The sequence below is a fragment of the Lates calcarifer genome, linkage group LG7_1 (genome assembly GCF_001640805.2).
Source record: "Lates calcarifer isolate ASB-BC8 linkage group LG7_1, TLL_Latcal_v3, whole genome shotgun sequence".
NCBI lineage: Eukaryota > Metazoa > Chordata > Actinopteri > Centropomidae > Lates > Lates calcarifer.
Genome location: NC_066839.1, coordinates 11,838,449 through 11,851,012, shown reverse-complemented (window position 1 = coordinate 11,851,012; position 12,564 = coordinate 11,838,449). Strand labels below are relative to the sequence as shown.

At 41.4% G+C, this 12,564-nt stretch overlaps 1 protein-coding gene and 1 pseudogene across 2 annotated transcripts in view; both read right to left on the bottom strand.

Moving 5' to 3' along the window:
• LOC108895619 (disheveled-associated activator of morphogenesis 1) overlaps positions 1-8,478 on the bottom strand; it is a 46,644-nt gene extending 38,166 nt beyond the window's left edge. For both annotated transcript variants that reach the window (XM_018694502.2, XM_018694505.2), the window contains exon 1: positions 8,312-8,478. The gene's annotated coding sequence lies outside the window, so the exon portion shown is untranslated. The remainder of the gene's footprint in view (positions 1-8,311) is intronic.
• Positions 8,479-9,169: 691 nt separating this feature from the next.
• Positions 9,170-12,384, bottom strand: LOC108895643 (tubulin alpha-1B chain-like; annotated as a pseudogene).
• Between the last annotated feature and the right edge of the window lie 180 nt (positions 12,385-12,564).

Below are 12,564 nucleotides of genomic sequence, written 5' to 3'. Positions count from 1 at the left end.
AGTGTGTCATAATCTCAGCAGGAGGGAAAACAACCTGAGAACGGACAAAAGCCACAAAAAAAAAAAAAAAATTCAATGACATGAAAAAAAATAAAATCACCTGAGAAGCAAACAAAACAAAACAAACCAAGAGCTGGGCAGCACAATGAAAAGATGGAACCAAAACAGAAAACAGCAGAAAAAGGATGTTTGGGGAGGTTTAACAAGGACACCTGCTGTTTAACTGGATCGACCTGACAGCTTCTGCCCTGTGGCGTCTCAGCTATCAACTGCACAAGGCAAACTGCTGGGACACAAACAACACTGTGCTCAGGGTAGCAGCACACATTAACATGGAACATGATTAGTTATAATCTGCTATTATCACTGTAATGTTCCCAAAAACGAATAGAAGAAATTGTGAGCACCGACAGATGAACCAGTTGTTGTAATAAATGACAGATAAATCATAACACTGGTAAAAGTATAACAAGTTACATAACTGTGACAAAAGAAAGAAATATGGACGTGGACAGTGGTCGCCACTAAAAGATGAAATTCAATCACTCTCAAGGAATGTTTAGCTGTTGACGCAGCTGGTTTGGTCTCATTGCACCGCTGTTTTGACGGCTTCTCTACAGAAATGTTATCACACAGATACGTTATACTGTGGGAACCTGCTCATCGTAGCAGCAACCTAAATCCCTGCCTAAGGGAACCAGGACATCTTACTGTATGGTCCTGAAGGCAAGTAGGACGCTACAGCGACTCTATTTCAGATAAACAGAAAACATTTGTCAATATATTCTACCAGGAATGAATAGAGATGGCGGATTGCCTTCTGAGCTTTTATGAATGTTATTTGTAAGAAGTCACAATGTGCGTCACAACAAAACGACAAAAAGACAAAGGTGCTTTTTCTTGAACAATCACGAAATCTACAAATTCAATAAGAATGAGCGTGACTGACATTACCGGCTCCGGAGACGCCAACTCAGTTAAGGGGAAATTACATTATCATGTTAAAAATACCAATAACATGATGAATGAGCTTAAGTGGTATGCAAATCGTCAGAGAGATGTGATAAACCGGGGCCACGCATTCATTTCCATATATTACGCAGGAGATTATCTTGAATCAAAGCAGTCTTCTCCATCAATGATCAGCTCCAAAGAATCACACTGTGCCCCAGTGCTGCTGTGAAGTTGTTGAACTGATAAAGTTGTATCAATTCACGGATGACGGAAGGACGAGAGAGGTAGCCTAAACATATCTTCCTGTCCTTGCTCTTTTGCTTGACTACTTGTCAGAACTTGAGCATGCTTTCTGGAGGGCGGGGTGGCATTTTAAGAGCAGGATAAAGCATGCCGAACTCTGGCACAGTCTGCTGCTGAATCTGATATCTGTCTGCTGTTTCAAGGCCTGTTACACACGCTTTGGTTTGTGTCATGTTGGCATCTGACCTATTCCTGTCGAAGAAAACCGAATGCAACAGGGCACACGGCGTATTCTACAAATCCATGTGGAATTCCTAAAAAGTATTGTTTTGTAGTCCGAGAGCTTGAAATTAGAAAAACGAACCTGCAATTTGTCAGGTCATCAAGTTGAATCTGCAAGAACATACGTCAAAACAAGCGTTATATTTTGGTGTTAGAGATTGCAATCAGAAGATTAAGTCTGAAACCTTAAAAAAAATAATAAAATACCGGATACTGCCACAGTTGCCTTTTCCATCTTTTGAGATTCACTGTAAAGGTGCACTGATAAGATATGACATATAGGAAATGTTCTTAACTCTAGCATTTAACGCATGAAATGTTATTATATGGGCTGAGTAACAAAGCTGTGTTGGTGAGCGTGATAAAGCTCACTCTGATACGTCAAACACGCGTCAGCTTACAGTGATGGAGCTGTTATTATCATAACTACAAGTAGCAGCCTGAGCTGATGGGTGTATAGAATTTACTGTAAGACAAAATGCTGGCATCCAACCAGCTGGAGCCTCTCCTGCAACTATATTAAATCTTAAATAATACAACATACAGGGCTCGCAGACCAACCAAAACTGCAAACTCATACAAAATTCTCATTTCTAGGATCTCTGCTTTGGGAATTGACATTAATAATGTGACCTAGACAAAGAGAAAAGAGGCAAGCAAGGATTGAAACATGAATCCCTCCTGGCCCATAAAACCCCCTCCTACCCTCCCACACCAACATCTCGATTATGGGACTCCCCCCACACACACACAGGGACAGGACCCACATGCTCCCTTTGTTTGAACCGCAGCGTGGCTACACTCTTTCCACATCTTATGGCTGGAGGCACACAAGTGATTAATTTTGACGCTCATTGTCATGATAATCTGAGGTTTGCCTCAGTTCTCTGAGTCTGGCAAGAGAACAGTCACTTTCTAACTTTGTTAACTACAACTGACTCGACTCTTTGAGCAGGAAAAAGCAAAGCAAGACCATTAATTAAAAAATACACAAGCTGAAAAAAATTAAATGATTAAAAGACTTCAGTCAGAAACAAAAACCAAGCATGTATAAATATAGCCTCGGTCATGTGACATACTGTAACAGCCTGGGACAATTATGTCACTCCACATAACAGGCAACCAGGAAAGACTATTTCCCAAAACTGAAATGTTTATTAAGAGCATGTAGAGCATCTGAAATGGTTTTGAACTAGGAGCAATTCGAGGACTTAATCTTTTTAGCTTTGAGTAAATGTGGTCTTTAGTTTATGGGCCTGTGTGTGCCAAAAAACTGATCACCCTGTCCTCTGTCAACACATGTTCAATATTGTGTAAGAGGAGATGCTGCTTGTTAGGTAATAAAACTAATTTATTGTTGTACTGTCTACAGGATAAAACTGGTAATATTAAGAAAGTGCTGGTGATTTCCTGCGTAAAACATCTGGATGAGACTAGGTGCTGCATTTTATATTTACAGTTGTATCATTATTAAAAAGACTTTACCTCCTTAAACAACCTCGAAAAGGAAACTATCTTGGCAGGCATCAGAAGTAGCACAGCTTGTACTGCGCTCTCGAGGGTGAATCTGCAACAAGTTCAGATTGGCCCAAAATATCATTTCATAGGTCACCCAGTTCTAGTTATAGAACCATAAGACTGCAGATAAGGACTTGTTTCTCTGGTGGGAGCCTGCCCTGTGGAGACGAGACTGTACTGCAACACCAGTGACTGAACTCCTGCAACACAACCAACACTGGTTTCAGGGGATGGAGGTCTGACAGCAAAACAAGGATCTTCAGATGTTATATTCTTGCAAAATAAAACAGTGACAGTGCATAACATCTGCAGCAATTGTGAGAGTTTTTCCCTCATTAGTTCTTGTTATAGATTCAGTTCACATCGTCTAGTAGCTGTGATGCATTTTTTATTGCTAATAAAATTGGGGGAAAGAGTGAATGACTTGCCATGAAGGATCCATTACTCACTAAAGGGCCTGAGGTTTGTCAGCCTAAAGCCCATTAATTAAAAATCTGCCACCGCTGAGTGGCCGAGCTGGAAACAGGGTGCACTGCTCTTTCACCTCTGAACAATCAGGAAGGTCAAGAGTCAACGGTCTTGGGAGGGGACAAGCAGCGTGCAGTCATTGAGTGGATATCTAAACTCATCTGCCAATGAAATTCAAGCTATCGGCTGCAGCTAATTTAAAGCTGACAAGGCTAAGAAAGGTTAATACAGTATACTGTATTTTTTTCCACCAGTTTTCAGTCTTTCTAAGGAAAAAAGATAGATCACCACATCACAGCAGCTATGATCCAGGTTTGACCTCAGTAAATTGGAGGTATAAGCCACCCAGATCCTCCTAAACAATAGCCACATGAAGTAAAATGGCTTTTCCTTTGTGAAATCATACCTCTGTTCTTTTACCCTAAAGGTTTATGTTTTATGTCACAAATACGTCTTCATATTATATGATGTTGGTTCTTTGTTTCAGGTGAGGTGGTTTGCCTCTGCCATAAAACACTGCAGGAAAACCCTTTGATCACAGACTCTTTTCTGGTTTTGTTTTTCCCTCCAGCAAAAGATGTTTGGCAGGTGTCCATCAAACTCAATGTTATGGGGTGTTTGGTTTATACATTCAACTTTTTAGAAATGAAAACCGTTAACAAGCTGAGAGGTTTTCCAGCTCAGCCACAAAGCAACAATCCTTAAAATGTGAGGTTGGGTCTTGGGTGTGGCCAACAATGGCTATCTAAGCCCAGCTGTCCCAACAGCGAGGACAAGTGCAAGCAGGCCAGACTGGGGGCAGGGTGTGGCATGGCAGGGGTGCCATGGAGATAGAGCAGGCCTCGACAGAGAAGGGATGCTAAATGAAGCCATTGTCTGGCCCAAGTGAAGCACACCGCACAAAGAATGGCACATTCAAACAGTCATACAGGCTTATTGTTGTGGCGGGCCAGTGGAGTGCTGCAGATTCACAGTTCATCCCACAGGATCCACGACGCATCACACAGAGAGAGCTCAATCTGAGACCAGCAGAACCAGCAGGGGACGATTCAGACTCTGAGGAGCATTTCCCCTCTAACAAACAATTCAGGAACTTTTTAGGTCACGTCATCAATGAATATCACTGGACTAGTCCAACTGAAAATGGTTGTTTTAACTCATTTACAGCTGGAACTGATGCATCACATACTGATATGGATCTAATGCAAAGAACAAAAACACAACATCAGCAACATCAGACAAACCACTTTCCTCTTGTGCTTCATCTCTGTGTATTGAGTGGAAATGAGACAATTAGTCAGTCCACAGTGAAATAATCAGCAGCTATTTTGAGAATCAACTGTCAAACATTCAGCCAAACATTCACTGGTTTCAGTTTCTCAACTGTGAGAATCTGGAAATTGTGAATTGCAACATTCAAGAAAATAATCAGGAGATTAATCTAAATTAAAAATAATTGCTAGATGGAGCTCTAATGTGGAGAAGGCATTGCGATAAAATCCTTAGTTGTGGTATACATGTGCTTATATTGCAATATCAATATATTTTAATATATATATATATATATATATATATAACAGCAGACCTGTTTATGGACAAAATGACCAGATGGGAATGTCTGTTTTTAGCTAATCCAGTTAACTTCTTGATCATCAAATTTATGGAAGAATCATAAAAAAAAATCTTCACATAGTCTTTACACTGGTTTGCAGTGTTGTCCACAATGGATCCATCATACACGCTAGATTATCAAAGGTGGAGTTATCGCAGTGTAAATGGCCAAATCACTCACAGTAAACATACTGACAGCATATATATTATATTATTAGCATTTTGCACTTCTGTTTATACTACCTCATTTTGTTTTGTATTTCTATTATTTGCTCATTTCTGTCTTTTTATCTTGTGCCGTCAACCCTAGAGCTGCTGAACGGTCTTTCATTGTTTTTCAAACAAAAGGGAATGAAAGGGAATTTAGATGTGACACATGCAACATGAGTCAATATTCAAACAGTCATGTAACTATGGTATGTATACTAACTGGATTTGCCACCTTCTCAAACTTTAATTATCCATTAACTGACAGTGCCAGTTTCCAGTGAGCAAACACCCACTAAATGCTTAGCTTAAGTAATTACAGACATAAGCACGTGTCCAAAGCAGTAAAACAGATTTCCACAGTGCATGATTTATAGTTACAAGATCATTTATATCCTTAATATGGCCCAGGATCCTAAAAAGAAAGCTTATATAACAATTGAGATCTTAAATAAGGATGTACATTTTAATTATTCTCAGGGGAAAACAGTCATTACAGGGCTGTGGTTCAGCACCTGCCTCTGCACATTAATGCCACCACAACATCCAGAAACCATGCTGACATATGGTGGTCTCAGAGGCTCAGCTGTGTTACGACCACTCCTAAATGACACCCACCATTGAAAAAATAATTAGTCCATACCTCCCCCCCTGTTGTCGGTGCTGTCGTTTACTCTTTCACTCTGTGGTGCTTAATATGAGCCAGCCAGGGAGGCTGGTCCCCACTGCTACACTGCCAGTCCTGTGAAACTTAACACTCAGTTCATTAACCCAGTTCCTCAAGAGAGCTTCAGAAGTGTGTGTGCGTACTGATGGACAGAAGAGTAGGTACAATAACCTGCCACTTTTTTTAGGCCTGATGTTGATGCTTTGCTCTGTGGATGGTGGAGGAACTACAGGAAAAGCTGGGCTATGATAAGTCTGATTTTATTCATTCTCTTGAACATCATTAAAGCTCAGCCTGCTGCCACAGTTTATAATGGCCACCAATGAGGAAACACAAGGACAGAGCAGCTTATATTCTGGTAGATACAAGTGACAAGTGTGTGTTCTTGCTCTCCACCAGTGCCAACTGAAACTCAGCCACAATGCTGCAGTCAGTTCACCGAGACAGTTTCTGTTAAATTCTGTTTCCGACAGCAGCACAGAGCCTGTCCGTGACTGTGACAACAGGCGGACGATGTGAAACATCAACAAACAGCCAGTGCCAACGAAAACAAGACAGTAGTTGCCATAGCCGAAGGCTGCGCTTGTGTAGAGGAAGCAACGCCATAATCTGGCACCTGTAGTGCTTATGAATGCTAAAGGTGAACTAAAGTAACTAATAAGCAGAAGTAACACAGGAACACAAGGTAATTTTCATTCACTGTGTATTATCAAAACACATGCATTGCCTGCTGTGTTTGCTCATCTGTCAGGCAGGAGAACATGATAACTAGAAGTCAGGTAAACACTCACTTTCAGAGGTGGGCTGGTGTGAGGGTTAATTCACCATGCACCATGCACATTGCACATGCAGTATATCAGTCAGACTCTATGACTTAAAGCACAAATCACTTGGGAAAGCATGCTGTTACAACACACATTAATCATCTGCTATGTGCACTTATTCAGAAAAACAAGACACGCAATTCAAATGTCAGGATCTGTAATCAGCCAACTCCCTGTCTGAGCATTAACACTAAGGACAAAAAAACAGCACGGTACATCATGTAAGGCTTCTCCCATGTTTACAGTGAAAACATGCCTGCAGATCACACCACAGCGGTAAGCCCTCTCACAAGGCAGCAGCCTATTACAAGCACATACAGGCCCCTCAATGATTTAGAGCATTTTAATTCTCAGGGAATGCAAAGCCCTCTCTGATAAGCACCCACTGTAACTGCATATAAGCCTACCACCAGAATGATTACACTGTGATAATCTCTGTGTGGTGCTCTCTGACTGACCTGTAACTTCATGGTTTTCCCAAGTCAGTCAGTCCTCATCTCAGTAAAGTAATACACCTTGAATATTAACTCAGAACAAGTGAAGTATTATATGTCTGAAAGCTCCACAAGCAGCTGCATATAACCTCAGTTAACCAGACAAGGATGAGAAGTGGAATATGTGAAGAGATTACCAACCCTGAATATCAACATAAACATAATTACAACTGTTTGTTTAAAATTAAGTGCAGATTTGTTATGGTAGCATATTACAGAGCTCAGATCAAAACTTAATCCACACAAGAATCTGCAGGCAAGTTAGAGGTGATCAATCCTTTGTGGACGTGCATGGCAACAGATTACAGCCTCAGTAATAAATCAGCCAAGCAGACACTGTATATTGAACAGTGTTAGTTTATTGCAGTCACTGTATATACAGCTATGCTCATAAATGGAGCAGTGGTCAGGCTACATCGTAGATACTAAGGTCCAAGTTTCCATTTGCCTCCCATTCCTCCATATCATTCATACATTCCAAACTGCCTATCCACCTGATATTCAATTAAAGAAAAAAAAACAAAAAAAATATACTGATATAACTACATAACTGTCATTATACATCATGTATCTCTGAAAATGACCTGACTTCCCACTGCTGAACTATGTCCTCACGCTGGACCTATTCAACAGTCATTTCTAGATTTCCTCACAAAGGTTTCAGCTGCAGTGGAAGCCGCCGGGAGTGCGGTTCACTGGTCGGACAGGTCGACACCCCACCCCCCCCACACACACAGACAGAGCTGACAAAACAAAAACAATGTGCAAAACAGATGCAAATGTCACCAGACTAGTGTCTAGACCAGGTTTAGGTCACCGGAGCTGAAGCTCTATGAGCAAACTCGGGAATTAAACAAAAGACGCAGATACAGCTTGAGCAAACTTGCCGCTGCTAACGTTAACGACGGCTGTTGTGTTGACTGGCCACACCGGTACGGAGGTCACCACCAACACCGCAACCAAACGGCCCGGTGTGGCTACTCAAAGCGGGTATTGTTTCAACGGTCACGGTACCAGTGTAGTTTAAAAGACATCGTCCTTACCTCGTCCCGGTGAACATTTTCTTGGGTAACTGTGTCCACAACTTCATCAGATAGGTAGAAAAAGAAAAGCGACAGCGAAAGCACAAGAGTCCAGAAAGCAGGCAGATGATTCAACCGACTGGTTGGTCCGGGCTGTTCATGATGTCGTTGGTTTACTAGAGCGGTCAATGCGCATGCGCCATCCTTTGTTAATCCAGTGCTTCATGGATGTTGTAGTGTGGGATGTAAACAATTCTCCTCTCAGACACTTTAGATACACCACTGTCAGAGTTGAAGTACTGCTGCTTTAAGATGAAACGATTAGTCAAGTAATTATAGTAATAATTGTAATTTATTACATTTTCTGTCAATTAATTACATTTAATAATGTAATTAATTGACAGAAAATGTAAGATCAGACAACTGATTGCTTATTGTTAGTTTTTTTGTTTTTGGCTTGTTCCTAGTCTCAAAAACATGAAGGTTTTCTGCTTTTCTTTGTGTTATATATTGTTACATATTTATGAGGGAGACTTTTTTTGTCCTAAGAGCTATTGGTCATCAAATGTAACCATGGCTATGACAAAAAGTTGTCTCCATCTAGTGACTACACAGGAATGAACGTTCAAGTTACGATAGTTATGAGATTGGGAACTTAAGTTTATATTTTTCTGTATTTTCAAAGACTGTTGGTCTGGGGTCTAGTGAGGTAAGCCATGTCTAAAACATACTGTCTGTAGTTTTAAGCCTGCAAACCATAACACTTAATTCAAATATTTCAATATATGTAGAATGTTTCACTGTGGGCACTGAATATTATCTGCAAAACATGTATGTCATGCATGTTTATTGTTGTATAGCAAACTCTCACTATGCAGCTTCACATGAAACACAGGAACTTTATTTAGAAGCCAGTATTTTTGTCATTCTGAGCACATATTAGTTTTTGAGATAAACTGAAGCCTTCAAGTCCATTGATTCTCCTCAACAGTCAACTTCAACTCAAAACTTCAGAACATGCAAATTGATATTTTATTTAATTTTTGTGTATGAAGCCAAACTGTTTCTTTTTTTGCACAAACATTCAAAAGTTTTGAAAAACAACCCCTGACCTGTTTAACTGGCGGCTTCATGACCTTTCTAATACTCCTCACCCTCCTCCTCTCCCTCACCCTCAACAGAGTCAACTCCAACCTCCTCATAATCCTTCTCCAGAGCTGCCATGTCCTCTCTGGCCTCAGAGAACTCTCCCTCCTCCATACCTTCACCTACATACCAGTGAACAAAGGCACGCTTAGCGTACATCAGGTCAAACTTGTGGTCGAGCCGAGCCCAGGCCTCTGCTATGGCAGTGGTGTTGCTCAGCATGCACACAGCCCTCTGAACCTTGGCCAGGTCTCCACCAGGAACCACGGTGGGCGGCTGGTAGTTGATGCCGACCTTGAAACCGGTGGGGCACCAGTCCACAAACTGAATGGTGCGCTTGGTTTTGATGGTGGCAATGGCAGCGTTGACGTCTTTGGGCACCACATCACCACGGTACAAAAGGCAGCAGGCCATGTACTTGCCATGGCGAGGGTCGCATTTTACCATCTGATTGGACGGCTCAAAGCAGGCGTTGGTGATTTCTGCCACTGTCAGCTGCTCGTGGTAAGCCTTCTCAGCAGAGATGACAGGGGCATAGGTGGCCAGAGGGAAGTGGATGCGGGGATACGGCACCAAGTTGGTCTGAAACTCTGTTAGATCAACATTAAGGGCACCGTCAAAACGAAGAGAAGCAGTGATGGAGGACACAATCTGACTCATCAGCCTGTTCAGGTTGGTGTAGGTAGGACGCTCGATATCCAGGTTCCTGCGACAGATATCGTAGATGGCCTCGTTATCCACCATGAAGGCACAGTCAGAGTGCTCTAGGGTGGTGTGGGTGGTCAGGATGGCGTTGTAAGGCTCCACCACAGCAGTGGACACCTGGGGAGCTGGGTAGATGGAGAACTCCAGCTTAGACTTCTTGCCGTAGTCGACGGACAGACGCTCCATCAGCAGGGAGGTGAAACCAGAACCAGTACCACCTCCAAAGCTGTGGAAAACCAGGAAGCCCTGAAGACCAGTGCACTGGTCAGCCTGAGGACAGAGGGACAGACAGTGACTAAATGTAAGAAGTACCAGTAGAGGTGAGAAAATGAACCAACTCTTAACATAAACCACTTGGTTTTAACTTTAAATAGGCAGTTAAATGTGTTACCATTAATAATGATTTGATGCCCTCTGGTGGTACAAAGGTAAACTGCATAATGTGAGTGAGTTGATATACAGCATGCATGCACTGTTATTGCTGAGTTGTTAAGAATTTTAAATCATCACAGGCTCCTGGCCTCATTAGGAAGGAGCTCCTCCTGGTCTCACGTAACTCACCAGTTTGCGGATCCTGTCCAGCACCAGGTCAATGATCTCTTTGCCAATGGTGTAGTGTCCACGGGCGTAGTTGTTGGCAGCATCTTCCTTGCCAGTGATCAGCTGCTCAGGATGGAACAGCTGCCTGTAGGTCCCAGTGCGCACCTCATCTGAAGAGAGAGGTTAAATGACTCAAGGGTTTAGCTATGCAAATCAAGCAACAGCTGTGGTCTGTATGTGATCATGAGTTTACCAATGACAGTGGGCTCCAGATCCTACAAACACAGCTCTGGGGACATGCTTTCCAGCTCCAGTCTCACTGAAGAAGGTGTTAAAAGAATCATCTCCTCCTCCAATGGTCTTGTCACTGGGCATCTGACCATCAGGCTGGATCCCATGTTCCAGGCAGTAAAGCTCCCAGCATGCATTGCCAATCTGGACTCCAGCCTGACCCACGTGGACTGAGATACACTCACGCTGAAGGAAAACAAAGGCAGTTTGTAACATTTTGCAAGTTCATCATCTAATTAGAAGCTTTAGCTTGCTCATCACATTTTAAAGAGAAAAACAGAGCTAAGACAAGATTAAATCGCAGGGGGAAATAGACAAATCATGTGATTAATTTACCCTCTTAATAAAGCAAGCAAGACCTTATAGCCAACATGACAGATCTCAGTCCAGAACCTCAGCAGGATACTGGGAATCATTTGACCATTTGTTAAAAATTACTTTACCAGATTTTTTTACTGCTCAAAACTTAACTGCTAATGTAATGTTCTTATCTCCTCAATGCTTGATTCTTTTAGTGTGTTAGATGCAACTGAAATATTATGTTAAATTACTTAAAAAACTACAACCTAATTTACCCTGCATAAAGTGAAGGTGACGTTAGCCTGCTGGAGAAGCTAATCTTTATGTTAAGACCACGACTGAGTTTGTATTATGTATGAGTTTTTAAATTACACTAGACATAATGAAAAACAAGCATATATCATAACAATCCTACTGCAAAAGTATTATAGCAAAGTTTCTGTTTCATGTAAAAACAATCTGAGCAGGACTTAAAGATCACGTATCTTGCATTGATAAGAAAGCTGTAGAAACTGAAAATGAATATTTGTCTTTATTTAAGTTTTCATTCATTATTATTTTCATTGCTCCCTGGCATTTTGTTCCGCCATCTTGTCCATTGTTGACCAACGGCCAGCATCTCAAACTGAATTTGAAGGGTGCCTTTCCATTAATCAGAAAACATAAAGATAGCTTTTTTAAAAGCTTTAAAAAAAGCTACACTAACAAATTACAATTATAACATCCCCTAAAATAAAAAAGAGACTTCAGACTTTTAGCTTTGAGTTCTAACCGTTAGATGAGCTTTCCCGACCGTTAGATAACTTTAGCATTAGCATTAGCATAAGCATAAGCTAACGCAGATTCAGTAACTTGACAACTGATAGCTCACGCAACTGTGGGCTGCCACATGCCCAACCCAAAACCGTTGAGATGTCAAACTCTCAAGTAAAAAGGAGAAGTAACATTATCCCATACTCACCATGTTTTCTGATGTTGTGAAATATGAATAAGTTAGAGATTGGAGCTCTAGTAGTTGTCTTTCAGATGTTGCTGGCCTCTGACTCGTTTGGGGCTTTTTGTTCTCACTTATGCCGGGAAAAGATCTGCTGAATCTGATTGGTCGGGTACCACATTAGCTCTTTTCCTATTGGTTAAACAAAAACCGTCACCTTCTTCAACAGGGTGTCAGAGTTTTATACTTTCAAAAGTAAATTCAATCAAACAACAGTCATTTTTTAAAATTACGAACCTTTTTTTAGATATCAAAGTAATAAATGTTCACTTACAAAAACAAAGCCTTTTGTTCATTT